This window comes from Atta colombica, unplaced genomic scaffold (genome assembly GCF_001594045.1).
Source record: "Atta colombica isolate Treedump-2 unplaced genomic scaffold, Acol1.0 scaffold207, whole genome shotgun sequence".
Classification (NCBI taxonomy): Eukaryota; Metazoa; Arthropoda; class Insecta; order Hymenoptera; family Formicidae; genus Atta; species Atta colombica.
The window spans coordinates 1,848,471-1,856,853 of NW_017259302.1; positions in this window are offsets into that span (position 1 = coordinate 1,848,471).

An 8,383-nucleotide genomic window follows, 5' to 3' on the forward strand; every position below is an offset into this window, starting at 1 on the left:
CGTTACTTTGAAACTTTCTTTTATCTGTCTCTTTCTCTTAACTTCTCTTTGAAGAGGGAAAATGAGGCATTGCCTATTGATGCAATTGGACTTAAAATATATATTTGAAAGGCGATAAAGAGATATTGACATTGCGTATTGTCTGAGAGATTTATGGATTTTACACATAGGAAACACATGCGGAAACAGATACATGTTACTTTTGTTTTTCAAATGAAAAATCTATCTATAATTTATGCGATAAAAAGAAAAGTTAAACAGAAATGAAAGGAAACTGATGAAAAAGATGTATGGAAAAAATAAACGCACATAATTTAAAGAAATCGTTCGGAACATATTTTAATGCTGACAAAATATTGGTTGATAGCTTTGCAAATAAAATAGAGAAGTTATTGCAAGATCTTTCTGACCAAATTCTGGAATCGTATATACCGTTAATTTATTATATTACACACATTCAAAGAATTAGGATCACACGTATTAAGAAACATGGATGAATATAGAGATGGTGTGCAGAATATAAATACGAAATATGTTTTCAACAAATATATTAATGATTAGAAATATTAGAATCACATTTTAGTACATTCCATGCGTGCATTTTTATACAAAAAGTTTTTTTTCGCGCTTTCGTGGATTTTTTGGACATTCCCTCTTACATTCCTTCTACCAACTTCTCAAGATCTTATTTCCTTCTCTTTTTTTATTTATTAAATATTATACAAGTCTCTAAAATTAAATCATACTTCTCCGTCAATCTGGAGACATGATAGTGTTTCGGCGCTAAGACATTGTCGTAGCTTCTTTTTTTATTTACTTCAAAAAATGAATTTGACTTATTTTAAAAATAAGTATTTTGATTTAAATTATAGAAATAAAAAGTAACATTATATATTTTAGAAAATTATACTTTTATTATTACTATTTAATTTATAAAAACGATTAAACACTGTCTACAAATATTCAATAAAATTCAATTGTTGATAAGATACAAATTATTTTGTATACAGAACATTTTGTATGTAAAATGTAAATATAAACACGTTTAGAGTTATCGAATGACATACGACCAATTTATCTCAAAAGCATGGTGTACTTTATACAAAATAATTTATCCTGTCAACAACTGAATTTCAAACATTCGAACAATGTTTTCCGTCATTTTTATAAATATTAGTAATAAAAAGGGTAATCAAATTGTTTTTTAACATTTCTATTTTCTTTCTAAATATGCATATAAATTATTTATGCCTTATGGTATATGTGTACACACACACACACACACACACACACACACACACACACACACACACACACACACACACACTATCTTTTATTTATTTTCAACAGATTTTTTTATACAAAATACATTTTATATACATTTTTGGCACACAAATCTGACATTTTCAAACATGAATATTATAACCATTGCATACAATACTTACGTCTCGTGTTTTGATTTCAAACAAAATTACATATATGGAATACCTAGACAAAATATTCGTGTTTTTAAAATTATATTAGAAAAAAGGCTCAAATAATTTAAAAAAATTAAATTAATAAGGGATCAGGAGCGGCGAAGTAAAATTTTTCAGTGTATGGAGTTCCCGAGGATAGATTGAGAGAAAGAAGAGGAGGGTGGGGGGATAAATATATTTTCTCATACATATCTTTTCTACATGGCAAAAGTAACCGTTCTAATTTTATTTTTTTTTAAATAAAATTATTAATGATCCTCCTCCATTTTTATTATTTAATTTATCGACCATTTTTCGATAAATGTATAATGCCGCAATATGATTTACGTGTTTGTTTCATTGTCGATTGAAGATAATTTTTTAAATGTCTTAAATAAGAAAATGATCTTTCATTTGAACAAGTCGATGTAGGAATCGTTAAAAGAATAAATTTTACGTATTTTGATACAAGATCTCTGATCTCGGGATTGTCATATAAAAATTGCATTACATCCTTCAAGCAATGCAGTGGCATTTTTTCGTATGTTTGTAATTTCTAAATTATAATTTCTAATTTCTAAATTTCTCCTCGATCAAATATTATACAGATATGAAATTCAATGTATGGAATTCCATACATTGAATCATTCAGTATATGGAGTACTCTATACTAATCATACTAGAGTCGCTATCCATGATAGGAATAATTTTCTTCTAACTAGTACATACATAGACATATAAATCACATAGGACCCTTACATAAAATTAAAGTTTATCTAAATAATATACACAACAATTATAAAATCAATAATTGCTATAAAGAACAACACTTCCTGTTATTTATTTATTCGTTTATTATCCGTTATTTATTTATTCGTTTATTATCCGTTTATTATTTGTATTCGTAGCAATGCGAAGAAACGCACCTCCGACATCCTACGAAATATTAACGATGATCTCAACGGTATGGTTTCCATACGTATACCCGCTTATCTCTTATGCATCCCCGTGAACAGCAACGATACGTGTTTAGCTTTATTTGTCCTGAAATAATAAAGTATTCTTGCCGACGCTTATGTTAATAACTTGACGATACGTTTTATTTGTTTAACTTGATAATCTCGCTGCACATGAAGATCAGTTCTGAACATATATAATTGAATTTGTCTACAATATCATTTTATTATTATTCAGTATGACTTTTTTTATTATGATGTTATTCAAAATAACATTTGATAGATTATCGATTGATCTTTATTGCTTATAGAAGAGATAATAATACTTTTGATCTTAAACTTTATCTCTCTCGTGATGAGAAGACGAGATAAGATATGGAAAGGAGAAAATTATTATTTAAAAAAGAGAAATTCTTTCAGAGAAATTTTCTGTTTGACTAAAATATCGACAGCGAATTATATTAATAGTCTGAGAATACGTGAAATGCACAGAAAGAATATAACGTGTGATGCTTATTTTTTATGCCATGCTTATCTTTCTGCTCGTATCTAACAATAAGTTATTTAATTAAGCGCCAATATGAGGAACTCAAACAAGCTGATATTATAATTATCATTTTGATGTATGCGTCATCAAAAACGTTTATAAAAATCATTTAATACAAAATTTTTAATAACATTATGTAATTCGATTATAATGTAGAACAAAAAATACACTATTCTAAAGATATCTAATTGTATCAAGAAACAAGGTAATGTTTCGCATCAAGTGAACGCGCAGCGTGAAACCACATCGTGTCTTTACGCGAAACGGTGAGTTGCGAACGATTCTCTATTCTTGAAAAATACATGAAAATAAGAATATTCAATTAAAATAAAAAAAATTATTATTATTTGCATAATACATAAAAATATTTTGTAAAGTATCTTACAAGTATCTTAACTAATGTGATCATATTAATTTTTTTCATAAAGATCATCTTACGCAACTCATAACTTAAACTTTAATCATAACTTAAACTTATTAACTCATAACTTAAACTTATTAACTTACATGTTAACAAGAATTTCTCCAATAATTTAATGTTTTCGGCAAAAACATCTGATAAAGTAAATGTACCAATTCCCTACACAAAGTTGCACAAAAGTTGCAACAACATTGCTGCAATATTGCTGCAATATTGCTGCAAAATGCAATGCCATACACAGATTTTGCAACGATATTGCTTCAATTCTATGCAGTTAATAGACGTAACTCACTTTATTGGACAAATAAGTGATAAAAAAATTTCAATATTAAGCTTTTAATAATATGTACGAATTTTAAATAAATTCGTTATTAAATTTTTACAAACAACGAATTTATTTAGAGTATAACTTAACATAAAAGTTTAATATTTAATTTTTTGTCATTTTGTCCAATAATAGAGTGTTATGTCAATATGATTAACATTTGTCTTTAATCATCGTTAGTTCTTTGATTTTTTTCAATTCTTAATATATTCTTTTACACAATAATACTTTTTACACAATAATACTCGAAGTACTAGAGGACAAATATTTTATCTGAGATGAGATACTCATATGAAATTGATTTGAAATCCTTTTTTTTCTCTTTTTTTTCTTTTATTCTTTCATGTCAAGGATTTCTGGCGACATACACAGATACCGAGTGATTTGACAAAACTTCCGTTGGAAGTGTATAAACAGTAGCAAACGAAATGAAGCATTCCGGACAAGGTTCTTGTGAGGGTAAGTGTACACTGCGCCTGTTCTTGCCTGTTTATACTACAAACTTCGACTGGCTTCCACAGTTGATGCAAGGAAGAATATCTACGAGTGTCGATCTAACAGAATGTCACTACTTTTATCTTTTATATCTATCTACATAGAAAGAAGTTTGTTGAAGTATCTACCTAAAAACATTTTTAGATCAAATCTGAAAATATATATAATTTTCATTCGGATCATTAAAATAATTATATCTCTGGTAAAAAAAAGTTGATAAAGAACGATTGAGAATGATATAGAAGAAAGACCCCTATTATGAGATAGGCGCCTAATATGAGATAGTGGTGTTTCCGCTAAACTAATAAACGCTATCTATTGGTTCCATCATAAATTTATTGTTTTTGGATTGAAAACTATTGGATTGTCCGTGGAAAGTTCGTGCCGATGTTGAAGGAAAATTGAAACGCAGAAAATTTAAATTTTAGTATACATTTATTAAATTATATAGCTTAGTCGGCATGAACTTTCCGGACAACCTAATATTTAGTGAAAAATTCATTATTAAATCATGTCTAGTTGCAAAAAAAGATTTTAGAATTTAAATGTCAAGTTTCATTGAGCTTTTAAACTTTATTTATTATTTAATATGTAAATATTTGGCAATAAATTCTTCATGTGGTGATAGAGTAAGTACTAAGAGTAATAGAAAAATATGTGATATGTTGAATTGTTAATTACAAAAGTTAGATTTGATGATCGTAAAATCGTAAAGTTTGGAAATTGTAAAATGAGATCCCTAAGGTATTTCTAGTATGAAATAACTTATAAGCGTCTATGTACAGTGAAAATCATTGCTAAAATATAAATATTATTGTACAATAATAAATAAAAAGGACAATCAGAATAAACATCGAGTGCCTGTTTTTGCGATGCTTGATTCCAACAACGTAAAGACGAGTCAATTACAATGCATCGCATACTTTTGTACGCGCACTAGCTATTGATTTGTATTTTAGAAACATTAAATAAAGTTTTTTAATTGCAATACTGATATATTTTGCGTTTTATTATCAATTTCTCGGGACATCTCATAATTAGGAGCACAATTTTTTGACTTTGCGATTTGCTCACTTTTTACATTTCTTTAATTAAAAAAAAAAATGAAATTTGAATTAAATTTTTTACATAACATTATCTTAAAGCTTACTAAATTCCCTTCAAAATGACCTATTATTTTTTTAAATTCTGCTCATAGATTTCTAGTATTTATCCAAAATGAACTCAGTATCTCATAATAGGGGCTTTTCCTCTAATATCTATCAATTTGTATCGTTTTTTATAAATTGTATCGTTAATCTTTTAATATCAAATATAAATCCTTCGTATTTTATTGGTTCTTATAAGATTTGTATTCTATTGAAAACTAACGATAGAAACTCTATCTCTTTCTATCGCATTCAATCTATTGTATCTAAAAGAATAGTAAAATAATGAATTGGCATTAATTCATTTCTATCTTACTTACTTTTTACTTAACGAATAACAATAAATCGTGTTTATTAACGATACAAATAAAATCGTTATTAATCTGAAATTTATTCTATCGGCGGTGCACAAAACTGAGTCTTTAAAATTCTATTGTTTTTTTTAGCGAATTGAAAAACGTATATGAAATATACGGATGAAATTTCGCAGAGTTTTATCTAATTTTCTAAAATGGACATATTTATAGAAGTTTATCATAAATTATAATGGATTATTCTCGATTTACAATTTAATCATTGAATTTCCATCGGTAATATACAAAAGAAATTCTATAAAATTTGATTATTTTTTAAAGATTTTAAAATCGAATTTAAAATCTGATTGTCAGTATATAACTATAGAAATATATAATTTGTCTCTATGATGAGATAAGACGAATTATATTTATGAGATTGATTGGTGGTAAAATTATTTCCAATTCTTTGTAAAAAATTTATTACAGTTAAAATTAAATTGATGAGTCTCATTTCAATTAAAAACCTGTACTTCCAAAAAAGGTTCGTGTTAGAGGTCACTAATTCTTTTTAGGGTAATAATCTCTTATTTTTTACAACGGTCACTATATTTGAGACACTGCAGAAAAAAATCAGAGATAAAAATAAAAAAGAATAATAGTGATAAAAAAAGGAAGGAAAAATTTTATGGTTGTGAAAGTTGAGCAATAAAATAAACAATAAAAACTTAAATAAAGAGAAAGTAAAAAAAGTAACGAAGCATAAAATTTTAGGGCAAAATATGCAATTTTTGCATTCTGAAAAGGCTTACATTTCAAATACAACGATTTATACGATGTTTTATATTCTTTCTAAATTCTTTAGAATAAAATTTTACTCTTTTTTAGTGAAAGAGAAAGATTTATAGAGTTGAAATTTTGTTCTATATTGCATTCAACTGCGAATCTTTAAAAACTTGAAATCAATTGGTCTTTTCTTTAGGCTGAAAAGAATACAGCCGAAACATCGATATTTGTTTAGTTTTTTATGTTAAAAATAATTTATTAAATAATTTACAATACTAAGAATTGTGTAATGGCTCTCAATTGTCCATTTGGTTCATATATATTCAATTCTATTTAGACATACAAGATGAAAAAGCAAGACAAAAGATTAAGATAATTGCTTATTAAGCAGTGTAAGTACACTGTCGCAGAATCTTTTGAGTATTTTAACATTTAACTTAAATTAATTATAAAAAAAAAATAAATATAATAACAATGTGTACAATATTAATAACAAAATAATAAATGCTTGAAATGCTTTTAAAAGTTCTAAAATTACTATATAAAATAATAAAATTTTCTTAAATATATTTTCTTAAATATATATTAAAAAAATTTTCTTAAATATATTAATAAAATTTATTTAAATATATTTAAATATATATTTAAATATATTTAAATATATTTAAATATATTTCGCACATAAGTGCGAACGCACATAGAATATAGTGCTTGTGTGTTTTATGCAATATTAATTATAAATATTTCATGTGTGTATATAATTTTCAATCAAAAGAAATTTAAGAAATCATTATTAATATTAAAATCAAAGATTTAAAAATATTTTGAATATTTAGGAAATATATTATTTTATATTATATATCTCATTGTTGGAATAAAAGATTTTGATAATTTCTAATAACGAAACTCTTTCGCTATTGACGCAGTGCGCGATTTACGAAGAATTCTGTAAAGTATGTCCGTTGTATGATTTTATTCTCTTCTCCTCGTTGTCTCGACTCGAGAACAGATCGTTTATGGTCGTCTGTCTGCCCGCCGGATTCTGTAATTTGTGGTGACAATTCCGTGTTCTGTCTCGTGCACAATGCTCATAACGGGAACGTATGACGAGATCCGCGGGAACACGCGATACAAATCCGTGCAGGGTCGGTGTCTGGTGGAAACGACGATAACGATCTCGACACAGTCATTTGATGCACTTGTCAATTTTTTTTGCGACGACTTGCCGCTGGAACGCGAGGAATTGACGCCTGCTGGTGACACTAGTTAATCCTATATTATTAAACAGAATGTCGCGTGTTTAAAATTTATTTATGTGATTATTCATACATAACTATACAAAAAGAAGAAAGTTTTATCAAAGTATCTAAAAAGGATCAGGTTGTTAAATTAGGGATTCTCGGCCTCAATCTGAAAATGAAAAAGTTCCGAGATATACAAATATTATATGTCATATTAAAGAGCTACTTATCTAAAATTTTATTAAATTGCAATTTTTAATTGTGTCTTTGATAATGATTTCTGCCAAGTTCCCGATGTTTCCCCAAGATACATTCTGCTTAAGTAGTCCTTTAATATGATACGTAATTTGTACATTTCTTTTTCATTTTGATCAAAAAAACAGCTCTAACTTAATATCCTTCTTTAAAAGATACAAATCTAAAAATAATTTTGTTATGGATTATCAAAATAATTATGTAGAACGTTGGTTGCTATTAGAAAATTGTAAAATTTTATGCAGCATTGTCTATTATGCTTAAACGTCTTATATAATTATTTTGATAGTTCAACATAATTATTTTCAGATTTGCATATCTAATTAAATTTTTAAATACTTCAGCAAAATCGATCTTTTCATATATAAGTTAGTATATAGATAAATATATATAACAAATATTTGTATAAATGTATACACATACATATTTATATATATTTATAAAGATGTAGTTTTATTT